Raw genomic sequence first — 23,808 nt, forward strand, 5'->3', positions numbered from 1 at the left:
GTTAGCACCCCTCACAGATCTCAGAGTCACTAAATGAGAAGATCCTGCATTTCATAAAGGGATATTGGCAGATCTAGATGCCAAGGAGGCAAAGGGTAAAACTTCCATTGCTACTATACCAATTTGTAATGAAGCCTTTGGACTCCTTGGCATCCCCGCTTCCTTCCAACACCCCATGGATTAGGTACACTGTACTCATCAAAATTATGTGACAGAATAAATAGTAATATTTTGTGTCCATTGGCAGGCCCCTTTGAATATAATTCTAATTATTTGTGTTGCTTTTTGTCATTGATTTATAAAGCTCTGTCGTGCAAACCAGTGCATGGCAGAGAAAACAGAGGATACATAAAACTAGGTTAAATAGACTGAGTGCAGTCCTCCGGTCTCTCTGTAGCAAATGCTTTATTGTCAACCAACAAAAATGTGCCATAGGGAAACATGAATTCAATTATCTAGGTACATCATAAGAAATGGCAAGCTTTTAATCATGCCCAGATGCCCCAGCAAACAAGTTGCAATTGTTCTTGGACTCAGCAAGGTGCTCCTCTCTCTAAAATGTTCTTTGGCACTACTAAGATTAATGTTGTTGTTATTACCATGTACCCCTGAGGTTGTTGCACTCCAAGTCAGTCTTCTGTTGATGAGTGGTGTCTCACACTTCAGCCCTTTTCTTTTAAACTTCATCACCAATGCAGATTTTATTTTTGCCCTAAACAAGGCTGGAGTGCTGGACTTCCATCTCTGCTGCTCTGAGATCAGATTCTAAGAGGGAATGTGTGTGGCAGGATCAGAGTCTGCTACATGTGATGAAGGGGCTAACTTCTCCAGGATCATAGGAAAGCTCCACCCCTTCCTCACATTCTTGGGGTACACCATTTTTAAGACACAGCAGGCCTAGTATGGGGTATATTATATATATATTGGTGTGCAGTATGTTGACTCACTTTATGCTACCCTCTGCTGATGTTATGCTGTTGTATTATACACTATATGGACAAAAGTATTCTGATGCTTGACCATTACACCAACAGAGACTGTAATGACATTGTATTCAAATACATATACTTTAATATGGAGTTGGTCCCCCTTTTGCAGCGATAACAGCTTCCACTCTAATTGGAAGGCTTTCCACAAGATGTTGAGTGTTTCTGTGGGAATTTTTGCCCATTCATTCTGAAGAGCATTTATGAGGTCAGGTACTGATGTTTGACAAGAAGACCTGGCTCACAATCTCCGTTCCAGTTCATCCCAAAGGTGTTCGATGTGGTTGATGTCAGGGCTCTGTGTGGACCAGTCAAGTTCTTCCACATCTAACTCATCAACCCATGTCTTTGTAGTCCTTGCTTTGTGCACTGGGGCACAGTAATGTTGAAATAGAAAAGGGCCTTCCCCAAACTGTTGCCACAGAGTTGAAGGCATAGCATTGTCCAAAATGACTTGGTATGCTAAACCATTAAGAGAGCCCATCAATGGAGATAAGGGGCCTAGCCCAAACCCTCAAAAACAGCCCTATACCATTATCCCTTCTCCACCAATCTTCACAGTTGGCATAATGCAGTCAGGCAGGAGGTGTTATCCCAGCATCCACCAAACCCAGAATCACCCACCTGACTTCCAAACAGAGAAGCGTCATTTGTCACTCCACAGAACACGTTTCCAGTGCTCCACAGTCAAGTGTGCTTTACACCACTCCATACGACGTTTTGCATTGGTCTTGGTGATGTGAGGCTTGCATGCAGCTGCTCCTCCATGGAAACCCATTTCATTAAGCTCCTGCCGTACGATTTTTGTGCTTACATTAATGTGCCTTAGAGGTCATTGACCCTACTCTGTGATTTTATATGGTCTTCCACTTTATGACTGAGTTGCTGTTGTTCCTAAATACTTCCACTTTCTAATAATATCACTTACAGTTAACCGTGGAATATCCAGCAGGGATGAAATTTTACGAGCCGTCTTATTGCAAATGACCAATTTTGTATCACAAATGTCTGCAAATTGAGACTGCATGGCTGGGGGCTTGATTTTATACACCTCTGGCAATGGGTTGGATTGAAACACCTCAATTCAATAATTAACTGGTGTGACCAAATACTTTTGTCCATATAATGTATATAGTCCCTTCCATCCTTTACCTTCCTCACTCCTGTTTCTGTTGCTGTATTTGGTTTTCCTACACCTGCCTATAATAATTATGTTATTGTTGTTGTTGTTGTTGTTGAACTGTGCACCTGTCCCTGGTGTCCCAAGTCATAATTTTGTATAAAGTAACTGACAGTCCATAAACTTGATATTTAACAAGCAGTTCAATTGGAGGGAAAGGACAAGCTAAATACTGATAGTGACAATAGAGAAAAAATATTTTCTTTGCACCAGTCAGCCAGTTGAGATATTATGCAGCGTATTTTCTGGGAATATGAACACCCACATTACATGTACAAGAACAATCATTTTTTTATTTATTACTGTACTGAGTGGACTAGGGAGCAGATAATTATTGAAAATCTGTACAATGGAATAAACTACTCAATTCTATTTGTTTCCCATAGATTGTGAGACACTAGAGGTTTTAATTAGTAGGGTGTACAGTATAATAAAATAAAAAAAGCAAATCAAGCAGATCTGCTATGTGCCTCGTGTGCACAGAACAGAAGTAAAGGTGAAGATTTATAATACTCAGTCACAATCACAATTAGTAACATTACATGCACTGTGATTGGCCTGATGTCCCATAGAATGTAAAGCATTTGGTACATTTTGGGAAAATCTTTTCTGATTTGCAAATTGATTTGAGAATCACAAATTGCTGAAATCTGAATAAATTTAATTAAAGGCCAGCAAATTTATCCTTTTTTATTACCTATACTTAGTAGACGTACATGCCCATATTAATTGGATCAGATAATGCTACAACTCTCAATATGAATAAAAATAGTCCCACAATTCAATTTTCATCTCAATTGCAAAGTATAAAACAGAGTGCAGATGAAGCTTTTACTAACCTTACATATTAATGAGAAATATTAAAAACACACAAAAAACTCAAATCAAATTCAAATCAGACTGAATATTAAGGCATTTATCAAACCTGTAAGTCTGTTAATCCTCATTTAGAGATACCCTCTCCCATGTGTCACCCCCTCTGCAGTGTATATTCACATTTTCAATGTTCCTAAAAATGGGCAACCGGCCCCAATTGTTTATAGCCCTATAATGTTCAGACACAGCATGCTTCTGACATCCAGATTTCATGTTTCTCACTTTACAAGTCTTATGTGGAGCAGTCTTTTTGTATGTCCCACATATTGCAGACCTCATCCACAAACAAGAAGATATATCACTTCTTTGTTATTGCACACTATGAAAGGATGTGTATTCTCTTTCCTTTAATGTAAAAAGGGTCATATTACAAATTGTTTATCACTGTCACGATCCAGCACCCACTTGAGACTGTGTGACATGTGTGTGACAAAGGGTTAATCAAAAAGAACAACCTGGTCTGTTTAAAAATGATTAAAACTCTCCCTGACTATCCCACTCACTGACTTTTGCCTTACCAATTATGCCACCACCAAGTTTTTTCTGAAGAGCTTACACTCTTATTCAGGAAGACTTCAGCTCTCCCTTCATCTAAACTAATATCTCATAACTTACTTTAATCAGAGTTATCATAAACCAAATGATCTCCCCTTACCCAGAGTTATCATAACCCAAATTATCTCCTCTGCTTCAGCAATGTAGCATTCTAATAATAAGCTAAGTCTAACACATAAATTCATAAGAACACAGAGACCTAAACTTGTTACGTGTAAATTAATAAGGAAAATAAATCTTCAATGCTTAAGATGAAAACAATTACATAACATGACATACAAAGATATAATAAAATAGTTTCTTGTAAAATAATAAGTAATAAACAAAAGAAAAATTGTACACTCAAAAAAATGATCTGTTTTCTGCCATCAGGGACTCAATATCTGATTTACTCACAAAAGTGAACAAAATCTGATTTACAGGACATTTAAGCATGATTCATGTGCCCACAGCCTAGAAAGTCTGTGTAAATACAAACTAGTTTTTCATGATCACTTTTCAAACACCTTTCAAGTCAGGGTTTCTTTAAAATGGCCTAGTATGCCCTGGTAATTAAATAAAGCTAATGAAATGAATGAACCTTAGTTAACGGGAGTGGTAGTGGCCTGAAACAATTTTTCAGAAGTCATAATAGAATCTAACAGTGTAAAGAAAATGTTCTGTGGATAAATACATTTCAGCAGCAAATACCAATAAGAAGAAAGATAGATGGATAGTTTTGGGTACAGATCAGAAACCGGACAGACTAGAACTTTCATTCTTTAACTTAGAGAAGTGTGTCCCTCAGACTAAACGCAGTTAAAATCATGCGGGTGAGTGACTTACCAAAGAACCTATTAGCTGTGGATTCCTGTAAGTTTCAGCCAATGAGTGCAGGAAGGGGTTGGGACTTATACACAGTTATAAGTCAGTGTGCAGAGGCTTCTGCCCTTCCTGCTTCCGGATTCCTCCCGCCCTCCCTACAATTGGTTACATAACTTTGAACGGAGTTGTTGAGAGTAGGAGAACAGTGCAGTCTGTAACTGTGCATATGGTGCTTGGGTGATCTTGTCATAGGTCACTACCCCCCTGCGGTTATGGTGTCATACCATGGTTGGTCCGTTTTGTTAGTAGGACCTTTGGGCCAGTTTTGTATGGTTTATACTGGCGGAGTTTATAGGGGGTGTAGTCTTGCCGTTGGACTTGATCTTAGCACCGGCCAATAGATAAGGTATGATCCTGGGTTGGTGGTAATATGGTCTGACCTTTCCACCTTATTGGTTTTGCGTTCCTGACTGCCCTGCTCTCGTCCGCCTTACAGTCCTATTAGTTTAAAAATAAATAAATACCGTCATTCATTCCAACTTTAATTTTGTGTCCGTGTCTTTATTTGGTCTGGTATAAAGGTTTTATCTAGAGATGGTCACTGACCCCCGTGTTTTGGTTTTGGATTCGGTTTTGGATCTGGATTACCGTCGTGTTTTGGTTTTGCAAAACCGCCATTGCGTGTTTTGGTTTTGGTTTTGGTTTTGTTTGGTTTTGTTTTGCTATTTTTTTGGAAAATCCATGTTTTTGGGCCTAACTTAACCCAATTTAGTGCTCCAACTGTTTTAGAGACAAGTAATCTAATTGTTGAGGTAATAAATCATCCAAAAAAACTGTTTAATTCTTCGTTGGTAGGCCTATTCTACACACAAAACAGATTGTCTTCCTCTCCATCTATGCATATTGGCAATGCAGCCATCGTCTTTGAATGTATATTACACCCTACACTTATAGTTAAATATGTAAAGAAATGGAAAAAGCCAGTTTGGTTTCTGTCTCTCAAGGCCCCCCTCCACTTGTATAAAATACCAAAAAATTCAGCCATTATAGACTGTACAATATTAATTGACATGGAGAAAGCCAGTTTGGTTTCTGTCTCTCTAGGCCCCCCTCCACTTGTATAAAATACTAAAAAATTCAGCCATTATAGACTGTACAATATTAATTGACATGGAGAAAGACAGTTTGGGGTCACTCTGTCTCTCTAGGCCCCCCTCCACTTGTATAAAATACCAAAAAATTCAGCCATTATAGACTGTACAATATTAATTGACATGGAAAAAGACAGTTTGGTTTCTGTCTCTCTAGGCCCCCCTCCACTTGTATAAAATACCCAAAAATTCAGCCATTATAGACTGTACAATATTATGAAAAATGGACAAAGCCAGTTTAGGGTCACTCTGTCTATGACACCCTACCCTTAAGGATAAATTGCCCTAACAGCAGACTTTCAAGATGGTATGTGATATGGAAATGCCACAAGTCCCTTTCCTCTTTGGGGTAGATTGCACCCTACACTTACATAGAAAGTTTTAAAAAGATGTTATCGGCATCATCTTCAGCTTAATCCTCACCCTCATCAGTGTGTACGTCATCATCACAGACTATCAATTCATCGCCGCTTGAATCCGCCATTAGAGAACAGTCAGTGCTTGGATGTCTTGGATGGTGAAGGCCTTCCTCGTGGAAGATGTAGTTCATTTTTATAAACATCATTTTCTCCACATTTTTGGGAAGTAACCTTCTACGGCGATCACTGACTAAGTTCCCTGCTGTGCTGAACACTCGTTCAGAGTACACACTGGAGGGTGGGCAGCTTAGGTATTGCAAAGCAAGTTTCTACATGGGTTTCCAAATGGCCTGCTTTTCTTCCCAGTAAGGAAAGGGACTGTCTGACATTTCCATATCAACTACCTCTTGAAAGTAATCCTCCACCATCCTTTGCATGTTTATACTCATATTGGATGGAGTTATGGGCAAAGTGACACATTTTTTTGAAAAATCCTTCAAACCAGCCCAGATGTTAAATTGTTCTGGTCTGCCCCCTGTGTCTTCCCTGCTTCTTTTTTGGAAATTTAATTTTTTACGAGCAACAGCTTGAGAAAGTGAAGGAGGACACGTCGTCAAGCCGAGGCCCAGTTCAGCGGCCAACTTGCTGAGCAATAGCTCCTTGCAAAAGTTCACATCTCGCTCATTTACAAGTAAAGACTCAATGTAGGTTTTAAACCTTGGCTCAAGCACAGTGGCCAAAACGTACTGATCCGAGTTCAAGATCTTAATAACTCGAGGATCATTGTGAAGCGAATTAAGTACTTGATCGACAAGGCCAACATACTTTGCTGAATTGCTTGCTTTCAGCTCCTCCTTCATTTTCTCAAGCTGCTTTTCCAATAGTCTAATTAAAGGAATGACTTGGCTCAAACTAGCAGAGTCTGCACTGACCTCACATGTCACAACTTCAAATGGTTTCAGCACCTTGCACAGCACTGAAAGGATTCCCCACTGTGCAAGAGTGAAATACATCCCCCCTCCTTTCCCAATGTCATGACTTGTGCAATATGCTTGGATGGCTTTGCGCTGTTCCTCCATCCTCTGAAGCATGTACAGGGTGGAATTCCACCGAGTTACCACCTCTTGCTTAAGTTGGTGGCAGGGCAAGTTAAACTGCTCTTGGAGCTGCTGTAATCTCCTACATGCTGTGGCTGAATGCCTGAAATGGCCTGAAATTTTACGGGCCACCGAAAGCATCTCCTGCACCTCACGGTTATTTCGTAGGAAGCTCTGCACCACCAAGTTGATGGTGTGAGCAAAACAGGGAATATGTTGGAAATCACCCAGCTGTAATGCTCGCACTATATTGTTGGCGTTATCTGAAATGACATACCCTGGGGAGAGTCCGAGTGGTATAAGCCATGCATCAATCACATCTCTCAGTTTGCGTAACAAATTGTCAGCCGTATGCCTGTTAGTGAAGCCGGTGATACAAAGAGTGGCCTGCCTGTGACAAATGTTATGTAGTGGTGTACATGCTGCTGCTGTTCCTGCTGGTGAAAGTGAATGACCAACCCAGTGGGCTGTCACAGTCATATAGTCTTTGGTTTGGCCACTTCCACTTGTCCACATATCTGTGGTTAAGTGAACAGTGGGCAGAATGGCATTTTTCAGCGCAATCTCTACATTTTTACACACTTTTTGGTATAGTTGTGGAATAGCTTTACGGGAGAAATGGTGCCGCGATGGAATTCTGTAACGCGGACACAAAACCTCAATTAACTGTGAAAAACCAGCTGCATTTATTGTGGAGATTGGACGCAGATCTAACACTAACATTGCAGCCATGGCGTCTGTGATTCACTTGGCGACTGGGTGACTGCTGTCATATTTGCTTCCCCTCGCAAATGATTGTTTCACAGTTAATTGCTGAAATGTAGGACTGCTCATTTTATTAACCTGCCTCTGGGATGACGATTCACCCCCAGCAGCAGCAACAGCAGCAGCAGGACTAACGCTTTCTTCAGAGGAATCAATAATAGTGCCGGAGTCATCCAGCCTTAAGTGGGATGCCGGGCTAACTCCGAGCGCTACTGAGGATATTGATGAGGATGGTGTGGTGGGTGTATTTTGTAGCCGTCGGTATGTCGGTGAGCGGAGGGTCTTAGCTGATGAGGGAGTGCTTGTATTCTTTTGGGAAGAACTTTCAGCTTTTCCCAACACTTTGCCATGAACTCTCGTTAAATGGTGTAACATAGACGAGGTTCCAAGATGGTTAAGGTCCCTCCCTCGACTGACTGTGGCTTCACATACACTACAAATGGCTATACAATTGTTGTCTGGATTTGGGTAGAAATAATTCCACACATAAGAAGTGGATTTTTTTGTTTTATGCCCAGGTATGACAATGGCCTTTTTCTTGTCACGTGCCAGAACTGCTGCCACTGGTGCAGGACTTACACAAACAACCTCATCCTCATCAACATCCTCATTAGCGCCCTCGTCGCCTACACAAATCTCCCCCTCATCCTCTTCTAATTCCAAAGTGGCATCCTCAATTTGGGTATCACTGGCTACACTCGGGCTATTAAGGCACACATCAGCAGCATGCTCACGATTAGACATCCCACTGTTGGATGGACTCTCCACAGGGATTGTTGTCATTTGTGAATCAGAGCAAATATTCTCCTGTAATGCCTCACTGTTATCTTGCAGCTCGGCTTTGACGCGTAACAGTAGTTGTGCACCAATTGTAGGCTGGGTATCTTTTTGGGATCTGCCACTAATAGCCAAAGGTGAAGGCCTCATTCTCTCTTTGCCACTGCGTGTGTAGAATGGCATGCTTGCAATTTTTTTTTTATCGTCACTTAACTTTTGCTCAGTTACACTTCTTTTTCGCTTCAATACAGTAAATTTTTTTTGGGTTTTTGTTTTTTGCACTAATTTGAAAACACTCTGTTGTTTGACATCGCCTTGGCCAGATGACGTACTGGGAACACTAACATCAGGACTGGTGACAGAACCTGGTTGCTCATTCAGATCATATGTGGACTGCTTTGAATCCATTCTGAGCGCAAACCACTGGGGAGTGCTAAAAATTATTTAGTAGATACTGCTGACAGTTATGACTTTTGACAGCCAGAAATATTAATGCACAATTAGGGAGGACACCCCAAAAGCACTGAGGAGTGCTAAAAATTATTTAGTAGATACTGCTGACAGATATGACTTTTGACAGCCAGAAATATTAATGCACAATTAGGGAGGACACCCCAAAAGCACTGAGGAGTGCTAAAAATTATTTGGTAGATACTGCTGACAGATATGACTTTTGACAGCCAGAAATATTAATGCACAATTAGGGAGGACACCCCAAAAGCACTGAGGAGTGCTAAAAATTATTTAGTAGATACTGCTGACAGATATGACTTTTGACAGCCAGAAATATTAATGCACAAATAGGGAGGACACCCCAAAAGCACTGAGGAGTGCTAAAAATTATTTAGTAGATACTGCTGACAGATATGACTTTTGACAGCCAGAAATATTAATGCACAATTAGGGAGGACACCCCAAAAGCACTGAGGAGTGCTAAAAATTATTTAGTAGATACTGCTGACAGATATGACTTTTGACAGCCAGAAATATTAATGCACAATTAGGGAGGACACCCCAAAAGCACTGAGGAGTGCTAAAAATTATTTAGTAGATACTGCTGACAGATATGACTTTTGATAGCCAGAAATATTAATGCACAATTAGGGAGGACACCCCAAAAGCACTGAGGAGTGCTAAAAATTATTTAGTAGATACTGCTGACAGATATGACTTTTGACAGCCAGAAATATTAATGCACAATTAGGGAGGACACCCCAAAAGCACTGAGGAGTGCTAAAAATTATTTAGTAGATACTGCTGACAGATATGACTTTTGACAGCCAGAAATATTAATGCACAATTAGGGAGGACACCCCAAAAGCACTGAGGAGTGCTAAAAATTATTTAGTAGATACTGCTGACAGATATGACTTTTGACAGCCAGAAATATTAATGCACAATTAGGGAGGACACCCCAAAAGCACTGAGGAGTGCTAAAAATTATTTAGTAGATACTGCTGACAGATATGACTTTTGACAGCCAGAAATATTAATGCACAATTAGGGAGGACACCCCAAAAGCACTGAGGTGTGCTAAAAATTATTTAGTAGATACTGCTGACAGAAATGACTTTTGACAGCCAGAAATATTAATGCACAATTAGGGAGGACACCCCAAAAGCACTGAGGAGTGCTAACAATTATTTGGTAGATACTGCTGACAGATATGACTTTTGACAGCCAGAAATATTAATGCACAATTAGGGAGGACATCCCAAAAGCACTGAGGAGTGCTAAAAATTATTTAGTAGATACTGCTGACAGATATGACTTTTGACAGCCAGAAATATTAATGCACAATTAGGGAGGACACCCCAAAAGCACTGAGGAGTGCTAAAAATTATTTAGTAGATACTGCTGACAGATATGACTTTTGACAGCCAGAAATATTAATGCACAATTATGGAGGACACCCCAAAAGCACCGAGGAGTGCTAAAAATTATTTAGTAGATACTGCTGACAGATATGACTTTTGACAGCCAGAAATATTTATGCACAATTATGGGGGACACCCCAAAAGCGCTGGGGAGTGCCAAATATGAAGAAAAAATAATAAACCTCTATCCTCCTCTCTGCACTAGCGATTTTGGTTAGAGCAATTGCAAGAACAATATTGTATTCTCTGTCCCTGCTCTAATTAGCCTATGACTACACCCTGCTCTCTCCCTCTGTCAAATGGCGATGGATTGCTGTGGAGGCGTGTATTTATAAAGTTGAAGTATCGCGAGAACCGAGCCCCGAGATCCGACGACGTCACAATGACGTTCGGCCTCGATTTGGATTCGGAATGGGCGGGAGAGTACCGAGCTGCTCAGCTCGGTACTCGGATACCCAAAGTTCGGGTGGGTTCGGTTCTCGGAGAACCGGACCCGCCCATCTCTAGTTTTATCACAGGTGTGTTATTTGGGAAAACTTCCCTGCTATGCATTTTATGTTGTAGTTGTTTGTTTAAAAAGTGCAAATTAATTTCCTTACCTTTTACATGGAGACTAGAAAAATAACTGAGACACAGACACGCAATAAATACAGTTAGTGAAGCATCTTTCATGCTCCTGAATGAGTACACCTGTAGTCTGCAATTTATAGATGGGGCAAGAAACCATGGGACCATATGAGTAATGTAGAAACCCTTGAGATCAATTATTATTGTACAATCACAGGCAATGCATTTAAAAACATACGGTCAGAGATTTTACATTATTTTAACTGTTTTATTTCATGATGTAAAAGTGCAAACAAGCCGTATACCAGACTAAAAGATTGAGATAGGAGAGAGAAAGAGGGAGGGAAGGGTTAATGTATTACATAGCAAGTCAAAGTGTCTCAATAATGTAAATAAACATCCATATTAACAGTACAAGTATACTGCATTGTTAAGGAAATTGAGGTATTTCAATGCAATTAAGCTGTGGACCACATTAAGGCATTTTTTGACTCTGTAGCAGCTCAAAAATGGCTGTTGTGCTTTATGGACATAGATGTATTTAAGGTGCAATTTATTAGCATTTTCCACACATGCAATATGGCATTGAGTAGCAGCTGGGTGACTTCAGGGACATGGTGATAGTTTTGCCTGCAAAGAGAAGGGCTCCCTAAATATATACTGTCTGTTAGGACATTGGAGTTGTGGGGTCCTCCAGTATGCCATGGATATACAGTAAATGGGATGGGGCAGTGTCGTATTTACCATGGGAGAGAGGTATGTAATGAGCATGAGCCCTATGGGTCATGGGGGCCCCAAGTCACCCCTTGACTTATGGGCCCATCCTATACTGACAGTTGTGGAGCCATATAGAAAATGTATCCTGGGACCTTGGTCAGGGAAAACTCTGGACTTATAGGACCTGGAACTGTCATTGATTTCCTTCCTGGTTGCTGGACCCTCTATAAGGGACCAGCCACCAAATTACATGTCCTGCACATCACAGTAGTGATCAGCACCCTATCTGTCAGCCTAGGATGAGAGACAGAATGCACAACCGGTCGGGGCAGGGGCTGATCTCTCCTCCTCCATAATGGTCTGGCTGTCTCCACTCCACTTTCCCTCTGCCTCACCCTATCCCAGCCCTTTGTTCTTCCCTCTCTGTTCCCTTTCCTGTTTCTCACTGCTCTCACCCTTCCCTCCCATTCTGCTCCTATCCTTTCCTCTGCATCTATCTCTTCCTATTTCTCAATTTCCCCTTTGCTACTTTCCCTTCCTGTCAACAGCATGGGACAACCCCTACACTGTTTGTGTGGGGGCTATTAATATAATGTGGAAGTTGGTGTTACATGTTAATATAATGTGAATTGAGGACAGTATAAATGTAGTGGGACTATCAATGTAATGTGGTATTGGGTGGGGTCTGTTATTGTAATGGGTGTGGTATTAATGTAATGTAGCAGCTTGTGGGAGATAGTATTATTCTTCAAAATCCTGTTCTATCGCTATGACCTACAGCTAAGAGTTAACACTATAATCCATCCCGGCTGTCCTGTATTGAAGTCAGTGCCCTGAGTCAGCACTATGCCTGTTTCACAGCAGTGCGGATCCAAATGCTCAGGAACATCCAGCTGCAGTCATCAGCAAAGAGGTGCTGCAGCAGTTACACACACAACCCAGAAGTAATGGAGTCCTGGTAAAAGTACCAGCTCCTCAAGTACCTAATGTTGGGCAGGCCACTGTACTAAGGATGCAGCTTGAGGTCTTGGGAAAAAAAACATCTGCAGGAGAACAAATGTTTGTTTTTCAAACCTGTAGTGGTGAGTTAGTGAAATAACTTGCTGTGTAAAGGGAACAGGTGACCGCTGCTGCACCCAAAGTGGTATCCTTGCACTTTTCTAACTTTGAGATGAGTGTTAGGTACATTAACGGACATTTTAAGGTATTTGATATTACCAGCAGACACCATCTATTTACCCAAAATTGAGTGAGTAAAATACTAGGTCCTCACACTTGGAATGGCTACAGAGGACAATGCATACTATAAGGTAGTCAAGGCGGCCCTCCTAAAACATTCAATTACCCCAGAGACATACCACTAAAGATTTCAGGACTTGACCAAGGTTGGCAACATCATCAATGAGAGGTTCACCAATCAGCTGTGGCAGTTCCTGGTGGGAAGGGTGAAAGGATATTCTTCCTATGATTGGACCGTGGTCATGGATTTGTTTTGCATTAAACAGTTTCAATGCTGTTGTGCAGCAGAGGGGAAGGAATGAGTCTTGGACCAGGAGCATTCAACATGGAAAGATGCTGTCTAATTTGCAGATCACCATGAGGCTAACTAGCCAAAATAGCAGAAGCAACACACTGTCAGCCAGCCCCAAAGGACTGCATAAACAGGGGATCACACTTCTTCTGCTCACAATCTCTTCAAGAAATTACCCACACACCTCAGTGCTTTTAGCCAGTCACTACTTCGCCCAATCCATGAGAGCGATCAGAGTCCACCAGATGTCCAACTGGAAAAAGTGTTATTGAGGTAGGGAGATATCCATCTGGGGATGAACTGTCCCATAGCCCATGCACCCCAACCATATGCCCCTAATGTGAGTTCTGGAGCTTGGTTTACTTGCCTCATCAGTGGAGGTGAGCCCACAGATCCTGGGCTATTCTTATTCCATTCAGCCCAAAGGATTGTGGCATGCATGTGACTCAACAGAGAGTCACTTGTATGGAAAAAGGCCATACAACTGACTTATCAAGCAAATGACGATGAATGCACCAATTTTCACTTTACATTAGTGAGATGTGGGGAAAGCCACAGCTCTGAAGCATCATATATAACTTTATGAATGTAAACAGTGAATGTTCTAGTTTCACGTAAACTTAGGTTAGGCTGTACAATCATGGAATACTGACACAGAGATGGAATGAAAACAAATATGAGGATCAAATAAACAATAAAGTCAGATTTACTAAACTTTATTTACAGATTACCAAATAGATACAAATGTGTAGAACTAGGCCGTAAAATAAAGTCTCATGGCAATGCACAAAAAATGTTCCAAAACCTGTTGCAGGAATTTACCATGGTACTGCTATATAAGTCCCAGCCATATTTCAGGAGTTGAGAGAAAAGGCCATAATTAACATGAATTTCTGAAAAGTGCAAGTTTATCTTAATGACTTGATTTGTGTTTGATTCCAAATTATCCAGTTCGTTCCTGGTTCCATTCATACTTGTTATCCTGGATCAGACTCCTGAATATTTTTGACTACTCTTGTGCCTCACAATTCTGGTTCTGTTTGGATGTACAGGTTATGACCTCGGCTTCCCAGATGACTCTTCTGCCTCATGATTCTGGTTCTGTTCAGATCTTCTGGTTCTGACCTCGACTATCCAGACTACTCTCAACTTGTGCCTCAGCTACCTTGCTAGTGCTGGCATAGAGGGCCGCAACCTGCACATCTCATGCAAGGAAGACCATACCTCCTTTCTACGTCCCTGGTGAACACTGGGGGCATGTCAGACTGCACCTCTTTGCTCAATAGTGCCAACTGCTGGAAGATATACTTCCATTATTTTCCTAGCATATTTGGTGACAGGATGAAACTTTCACTGGGCAATTGCCAGCTCTGCATATTGTCAGTGGAACATGTGTGGCACACTATTAGTGATGAGGCAATTGCTACTAACTTAGCCAAGTTAGAGGCTCTAGGGAATTGGCCTCATCCCATAAAGTTGGGGGACCTCACAAATTCCCTCAACAACTTGATGCAGTGATACAAACTATGGGGCCAAATATAAAGTACGTTCTGACAACATAACGTAGATTATGTACATACTGTGTGTTGATGACTGCAAAGCTCGTTGCTTTGGGCAGCACGGTGACTTAGTGGTTATCACTTCTGCCTCACAGCACTGGGTTCATGAGTTCAATTCTCGACCATGGCCTTATCCGTGTGAAGTTTGCATTTTCTCCCCGTTTTTGCGTGGGTTTACAACGGGCGCTCCGGTTTCCTCCCACACTCCATAAACATACTTGCAAGTTAATTGGCTGCTATCAAACTGACCCTAGTCTGTCTGTGTGTTAGGGAAATTATACTGTAAGCTCTATTGGGGCACAGTCTAATGGGAGTGAGTTCTCTGTACAGCACTGCGCAATTAGTGGCGCTAGATAAATTGATGATGATGATGATGCACCTAGTCAATAATGTCTGTGTGCCTTGGTACTACATGAGTTCAGCATGAACTACAAGCCAGGGAGAACCAACACCAAAGCTGACTCACAGATAGATGAGTGGAGATCATGTCCTTGTTTGTGAGAGGAGGGACCTCAGGAGCTACTCCTTCTGCACTCCAAGCATTCTATTGCTGACTCACTTATTTGGATGCTGCCCCAACTGAGGCAATATCAGGTTATGATTAACCTGACTAACCTGAATGAGACAAGTAGATGCAATGTTAACCTAAGGACTGATGTGGAAGGGTTAGGATGAAGAGTTTAGAAAGAGTAGGATCTTAGATAACTTACCTCTATGCATCCAACAGTTAGCCTAAGTACATATGATCATTTTTTGATTCATCAGTTGATGCAAACAATTCATAAACCAGGAATATATATTGTAAGGTGAAAATTTTAATTGATTCACCCAGAGGACACAAATCCAAACTAGAGATGAGCGCACTCGGATTTCGTGAATCCGAGCCCACCCGAACGTTTCCGATCCGAGCCGGATCCGAGACAGATCCGGGTATTGGCGCCAAATGAAAACCTGAGACCGAGGCTCGGAGTCATAATCCCGCTGTCAGATCTCGCGATACTCGGATCCTATAAATTCCCCGCTAGTCGCCGCCATCTTCACTCGGGCATTGATCAGGGTAGAGGGAGGGTGTGTTAGGTGGTCCTCTGTCCTGGTAGATCTCGTGCTGTGCTGTTTAGTTCTGTGCTGTGCTGTGCTGTGCTGTGTTGTGTTCTGCAGTATCAGTCCAGTGGTGCTGTGTGCTGTGCTCTGTCAATTTTGAGTTCAGTGGTGCTGCTGGGTCCTTTGCTGTGTCCTGTTCAGTCCAGTGGTGCTGTGTCCTGTGCTCTGTCCTTCTAAGGGCATAGTTATTTCCCCATTATTCCACATTTTGAAAAAAATTAAAAAAAAGTTATAAAAAAAAAATACAAAAAAATAATTAAAAAAAAAATTAATTACAACAAAATTTGCAAAACCAATCCTGCAGTATAAGTCCATTGGTACTGCAATATTACCAAGTTCACACATTCAGCAGTAAAAGTCCAGTGGTACTGCAATATTACAAAGTTCACACATTCTGCAGTATCAGTCCAGTGGTGCTGTGTCCTGTGCTCTGTCCTTCTGAGTTCAGTGGTGCTGCTGGGTCCTGTGCTGTGTCCTGTTCAGTCCAGTGGTGCTGTGTCCTGTGCTCTGTGCTTCTAAGGGCATTGTTATTTCCCCATTATTCCCAAGATTTTAAAAAATAAAAAAAAACTTATAAAAAACAATACAAATTTTTTTTTATAAAAAAAAGTAATTATAACAAAATTTGCAAAACCAATCCAGCAGTATAAGTCCATTGGTACTGCAATATTACCAAGTTCACACATTCTGCAGTATCTTGTGCTACATATAATGGAGACCAAAAATTTGGAGGATAAAGTAGGGAAAGATCAAGACCCACTTCCTCCTAATGCTGAAGCTGCTGCCACTAGTCATGACATAGACGATGAAATGCCATCAACGTCATCTTCCAAGGGTGTTGGTGGTTGTCAAGCCGGACCTTCCCATCACTGTACGGGAAGAGGTGGCTCGGGAGGAGGCTATTGATGTAGCTGGCGGTGTGGAGGAACTTGATGATGATGATGATGCTGATGTGGTTATTGTAAATGAGGCAGCAGTGGGGAAAATAGCTGATGTCCATAGGATTAAAAAGCCGATTGTCATGCCTGGTCAGAAGACCAAAAAATGCACCTCTTCGGTCTGGAGTTATTTCTATCCCAATCCAGACAACAATTGTATTGCCATATGTAGCTTATGTTAAGCTCAAATAAGCAGGGGTAAGGATCTTGCCCACCTAGGGACATCCTCCCTTATACGTCACCTGAATAACCTTCATAGTTCAGTGGTTAGTTCAGGAACTGGGGCTAGGACCGTCATCGGTACAGGGACACCTAAATCCCGTGGTCCAGTTGGATACACACCAGCAACACCCTCCTCGTCAACTTCCTCCACGATCTCCATCAGATTCAGTCCTGCAGCCCAAGTCAGCAGCCAGACTGAGTCCTCTTCAATACGGGATTCATCCGAGGAATCCTGCAGCGGTACGCCTACTACTGCCACTGCTGCTGTTGCTGCTGTTAGTCGGTCATCTTCCCAGAGGGGAAGTCGTAAGACCGCTAAGTCTTTCACAAAACAATTGACCGTCCAACAGTCGTTTGCCATGACCACAAAATACGATAGTAGTCACCCTATTGCAAAGCGTATAACTGCAGCTGTAACTGCTATGTTGGTGTTAGACGTGCGCCCGGTGTCCGCCATCAGTGGAGTGGTATTTAGAGGGTTAATGGAGGTATTGTGTCCCCGGTACCAAATCCCGTCGAGATTCCACTTCACTAGGCAGGCGATACCAAAAATGTACAGAGAAGTACGATCAAGTGTCCTCAGTGCTCTAAAAAATGCGGTTGTACCCACTGTCCACTTAACCACGGACATGTGGACAAGTGGTTCTGGGCAAACGAAGGACTATATGACTGTGACAGCCCACTGGGTAGATGCATCCCCTTCCGCAGCAACATCAACAGCTGCATCAGTAGCAGCATCTACAAAACGGCTGCTCGTTCAAAGGCAGGCAACATTGTGTATTACAGGCTTTAATAAGAGGCACAACGCTGACAACATATTAGAGAAACTGAGGGAAATTATCTACCAGTGGCTTAGCCCACTTAGACTCTCATGGGGATTTGTGGTGTCAGACAATGCCAGTAACATTGTGTGGGCATTAAATATGGGCAATTTCCAGCACGTCCCATGTTTTTTGCCCACACCATTAATTTGGTGGTGCAGCATTACCTCAGGAGTGACAGGGGTGTGCAGGAGATGCTTGCGGTGGCGCGCAAAATTGCTGGACACTTTCGGCATTCAGCCAGTGCCTACCGCAGACTAGAGGCACATCAAAAAACCATGAACCTGCCCTGCCATCACCTCAAGCAAGAGGTTGTGACGCGCTGGAACTCCACCCTCTATATGCTGCAGAGGATGGAGGAGCAGCAAAAGGCCATTCAGGCCTACACAGCCACCTACGACATAGGCAAAGGAGTGGGGATGCGCCTGAGTCAAGCGCAGTGGAGACTGATTTCCGTGTTGTGCAAGGTTCTCCAGCCGTTTGAACTTGCCACACGAGAAGTCAGTTCCGACACTGCCAGCTTGAGTCAGGTCATTCCCCTGATCAGGCTGTTGCAGAAGCAGCTGGAGAAAGTGAGGGAGGAGCTGGTAAACCATTGCGATTCCACCAAGCATGTAGCTCTTGTGGATGTAGCCCTTCGTACGCTTTGCCAGGATCCAAGGGTGGTCACTCTTTTAAAGTCAGAGGAATACATTCTGGCCACCGTGCTCGATCCTCGGTTTAAAGCGTATGTTGTGTCTCTGTTTCCGGCGGACACAAGTCTACAGCGGTGCAAAGACCTGCTGGTCAGGAGATTGTCCTCTGAAGAGGACCGTGACATGCCAACAGCTCCACCCTCATTTTCTTCCACATCTATGGCTGCGAGGAAAAAGCTCAGTTTTCCTAAAAGACCCGCTGGAAGGGATGCTAATAACATCTGGTCCGGACTGAAGGACTTGACAACCATTGCAGACATGTCTACTGTCACTGCATTGGATGCTGTCACAATTGAAAAAATGGTGGAGGATTATTTTGCTGACACCATCCAAATAGACATGTCAGACAGTCCATATTGTTACTGGCAGGAAAAAAAGGCAGTTTGGAAGCCCCTGTACAAACTGGCTCTATTTTACCTGAGTTGTCCCCCCTCCAGTGTGTACTCAGAAAGAGTTTTTAGTGCAGCGGGGAACCTGGTCAGTGAACGGCGAAGGAGGTTGCTTCCTCACAATGTTGAAAAAATGATGTTTATAAAAATGAATAATCAATTCCTCAATGAAAGTACAGCACTGCCCTCCAGACAGTACAGAGGGACCTGTGGTTGTGGAGTCCAGCGGGGACGAATTGATAATGTGTGAGGAGGAGGAAGTACACACTGTAGGGGATGAGGAATCGGAGGTTGAGGATGAGGACGACATCTTTCCTCAGTAGAGCCTGTTTAGTTTGTACAGGGAGAGATGAATTGTTTTTTTGGTGTGGGGGCCCAAACAAACCAATCATTTCAGCCACAGTTGTTTGGTAGGCCCTGTCGCTGAAAAGATTGGTTTGTTAAAGTGTGCATGTCCTATTTCAACAACATAAGGGTGGGTGGGAGGGCCCAAGGACAATTCCATCTTGCAACTCTTTTTTTGGCATTATGTGACCATTCAACAGTCGTTTGCCATGTTCAAAAAGTAAAACAAAATGTCAACAAATTCAAAAAATTAAACCAAAAGTAAAATGCCCTGTCATAATTTAAAACAAGAGGTATTGAAGTGCTAGAACTACTTTAGTGTTTATATGTTATAAACACTACACTTGGAAGTTGGAGGAGGTATTGTGGCCCCGGTACCAAATTTAGTACCGGGGCCACTCCACTATGCAGTCCAGATAGAGGTGTATCAAATATTAAACAACGTTGACTGTTGATGCAAAATTTTTAAATAATATTGTGGGGAACACTACACTATGCAGTTCATAAACTTTTTTGGTGGAATTCAGACCCGTGGAGGGTTTTTTAATTATATTGTGGCCCCGGTAAAAAATTGTGTATCGGGGCCACCCCACTACGCAGTCAAGAAACTTTTTTTTTGGAATTCAGACCCGTGGAGGGTTTTTTAATTATATTGTGGTGACCACTCCTCTACGCAGTCCAGGTACAATTTTTGGTGTAATTAAGACCAGTTGATGCCGGTTTTCTTATTATATTGTGGGGACCACTCCTCTACGCAGCCCAGATACAATTTTTGGCGTAATTAAGAGCAGTTGATGGTTTTCTTATTATATTGTGGGGACCACTCCTCTACGCAGTCCAGGTACAATTTTTGGTGTAATTAAGTGCAGTTAATGGTTTTCTTATTATATTGTGGGGACCACTCCTCTACGCAGTCCAGGTACAATTTTTGATGGGATTCAGACCATTTGAGGGTTTTTAAATTATATTGTGGTGACCACACCTCTACGCAGTCCAGGTACAATTTTTGGTGTAATTAAGAGCAGTTGATGGCTTTCTTATTATATTGAGGGGACCACTCCACTACGAAGTCCATATAAAAGATACCTCGTTGCAACGTTTTGGACTAATAACAATATTGTGAGGTGTTCAGAATACACTGTAAATTAGTGGAAATGATTGTTATTGAATGTTATTAAGGTTAATAATAGCGTAGGAGTGAAAATAAGCCCAAAAACTTGATCTTTGAACTTTTTATGCTTTTTTCAAAAAAAATCCGAATCCAAAACCTTAAAACTCAACCAAAACCTTTCGGCAGGTGTTTTGCGAAACAAATCCGAACCCAAAACCTCAAGCAAATCCGAATCCGAATCCTAAACACAAAACACGAGACACCAAAAGTTGCCGGTGCACATCCCTAATCCAAACACCCAAGAATTAGACTTCAAGTCCAGCACTTTGGTGTCAATTATCACATAGAGGATAAAATAACACAAATAAATGTTTTGTCTGTACAGCTCACACTTTGTTCTCTCAGAACTACCCATTCTGAGAGCCAGTGTATGCTAGCTACATGCATTTATAAGAGTCTGATAACTACAGTCAGTTAATTGGTTCAACAGGCCAAGCAGCTTAGAGAGGGTTAATGGGTAAGTATACCGCCAACATAAAGATACATGTTTCCTTTCCTGTTTTTGTGAAAATAATATGACCTGGTTTTTTTAAAAAAAATTGTGATAATTGAATATAAGATGAATACTCCTTCTTTGAACAGTTAATGTATTGCTACCTGAATCTGGAAGGATTTGAAAACTGGTTAGAAGAAGTGGATATGGGCTGTCATCATGTAGATGATGTTAGTACCAATGGATTATGCTGTCTGACCGTTAGATAACTCTTTTAACACTTCTTTCCCTCGTGGTTTCCATTGCTCCTTATACATTTTGTTTCTTTTCAAGGGGTTTTACTTTCCATCCACTCTCTTCTCTATTGTGCATATACATTCTGGAATAAAGGCTGAGCAGGGGTCATTTGAAGTACTTCAAGGACAGTCACTGATTGATCATTACCTGTTTCATGGACCATTGAGTAAGAAACACTGACTGCATCATCTTGAGTTGATTCCCATGTTAATTCCCTACCTGTAGCTATATTTCGAAAGAGATTTTGGTTCTGATCTATATGTCTCAAATGCAAGATAAAACAAATGTGGTTCATTGTATGTAGTCCAATGTATTTTACAGTGTTTGGATTGAGTAGATTAATAATTTCAAATGTTTAAGCACCATGAGAGGAATGTTCTCTAAATTTTAGCTTTTTCAACTTCAAACTCATTTAATTATTAAAATATAGGAACAAACGGTCAACAGGGCATAATTTATTTAATTAAAACAAAGATAAAAACAAAATGCTACTATAAGTAAAGAATCCCAAATTGATGGTCTCTCAACAACGTAAGTATATGTAATGGGCTTCATAGGAATATGCTGATGTTTTGCAAAACTCATGAGATCAATTAGAATCTGTAATAATAATTAGAAACAGGTGTTTGTAAGAACAAGGATAGGTCTATAACCTTGATTGTGTGAAAAACTGAAATTCTGTTTACCATGGACTTAGGGTAGCCATCAAAAATATTACACAACTAAGTTCAATAGTAGAAAATTGTCACTTCTATATTACTATATGTGAAATTTAAATCCTAATCTTTGCTCCTTTAAACTGGCACTTAAAACTCATCTGTTCCTCAAAGCCTACCAGTCATTCACCTAACCATCTCTCCATGCTTGACCTCCTCACCTCTCTCTTCCCATGTCCCTGTACATGGTCCTCTTGTGCTTGATCACCTCCACTGACTCCCCTTGTGCCTGCTGTCTGTTTGTCCTCCCTTTAGTATGTAAGCTCTTACGAGCAGGTTCCTCATTTGTGCTCTATACCATTTCTTCTCCTCCAACTTCACTGTATTAGCTATGCTTGGAGCTATTGGAATCTTGGGTTTACTTGTTTATTGTTTTGTACTGTTTTATCCTGTATGGTGCCTTATAAATAAAGGATAATAATAACAATAATAATAATAACAATAATAATAATATTAATAATAATAATAATAATAATAATAATAATAATAATAATGTAACATGCAAGTCTTATTTTTCATTAGAAAGACAAGTGTGGTGCTTTATGTGTGCCATGTATTTAATGCACATCTGGTCCCAGTCTGCAGGCCCCCTCCAAAATGAGAAATGCCCCATTATTCCCACCCCACTGGAGCTGTAAGATAATTTGGGAAGTAGCTGGTCCTCTTCCATCCCTCCAGTAAAGGTATCAAAAGGCCACACCACCTCCCCTAAACATAAATAGACAGACCCATAAGAATCTGGGCAGAATGTGTGTGTACAATGATTAGGCAGAAGGCATAATGTGTGTTTTGGGCACAACTGAGTCCAAGCAAAGTTGGTTGCAAAATGGTTGAAAGTTACTCTTAAAAAATGATGTCTTTCTTCCTTAGTATGTCTTCTTTGTAATGGGTTTAGTAACGCTCTTAGTTTTCGAACTAGCAGCTTACTATGATTGAATTAATTAGAGTCATGGGCAAAAATTATTTTTTGCAAAGTCTGCTGCCTCAGTTTTTTATGACGGCAATTTGCAAATACTCCAGAATGTCATGAAGAGTGATCAGATGAATTGCAATTAATTTCAAAAGTCCCTCTTTGCAATGACAATGAACTTTATCCCAAAAAACTAAATTTTCACTGCATATTAGCCCTGCCACAAAAGGACCAGCTGACATCAGGTCAGTGATTCTCTCGTTAACATAGGTGAGAGTGTTGACGAGTACAATGATGAAGATCACTCTCTCATGCTAATTGAGAATAACAGACTTGAAGCTTTAAAAAGAGGGCGGTGCTTGAAATCATTGTTCTTCCTCAGTTAACCATGATCAACTGCAAGGAAACAAGTGCAGTCATCATTGCTATGCACAAAAAGGGCTTCACAGGCAAGGATATTGCTGTTAGTAAGATTGCACCTAAATCAACCATTTATCGGATCATTAAGAACTTCAAGGAGAGAGGTTCAATAGTTGTGAAGAAGGCTTCAGGGCGTCCAAGAAGGCAGGACAGTCTCCTACAGTTGATTCAGCTGCAAGATCGGGGCACCACCAGAGCAAATCTTGCTCAGGAATGGCAACAGGAAGGTGTGAGTGCATCTGCACACACAGTGAGGCGAAGACATTTGGAGGATGGCCTGGTGTCAAGTAGGCCAGCAAAGAAGACACCTCTCTCCAAGAAAAACATCAAGGACAGACTGATATTCTGCAAAAGGTACAGGGATTGGACTGCTGAGGACTGGGGTAAAGTCATTTTCTCTGCTGAATCCCCTTTTAGATTGTTTGGAGCATTTTGAAAAACACTTTTCCCGAGAAGGAAGGAGAGCGCTATCATCGGTCCTGTGTAATGTCAACAGTAAAACATCCTGAAACCATTCATGTGTGGGGTTGTGTCACGGGCACTAGGAGT

This window comes from Mixophyes fleayi, chromosome 3 (assembly GCF_038048845.1).
Source record: "Mixophyes fleayi isolate aMixFle1 chromosome 3, aMixFle1.hap1, whole genome shotgun sequence".
In the NCBI taxonomy this organism is placed as follows: domain Eukaryota; kingdom Metazoa; phylum Chordata; class Amphibia; order Anura; family Limnodynastidae; genus Mixophyes; species Mixophyes fleayi.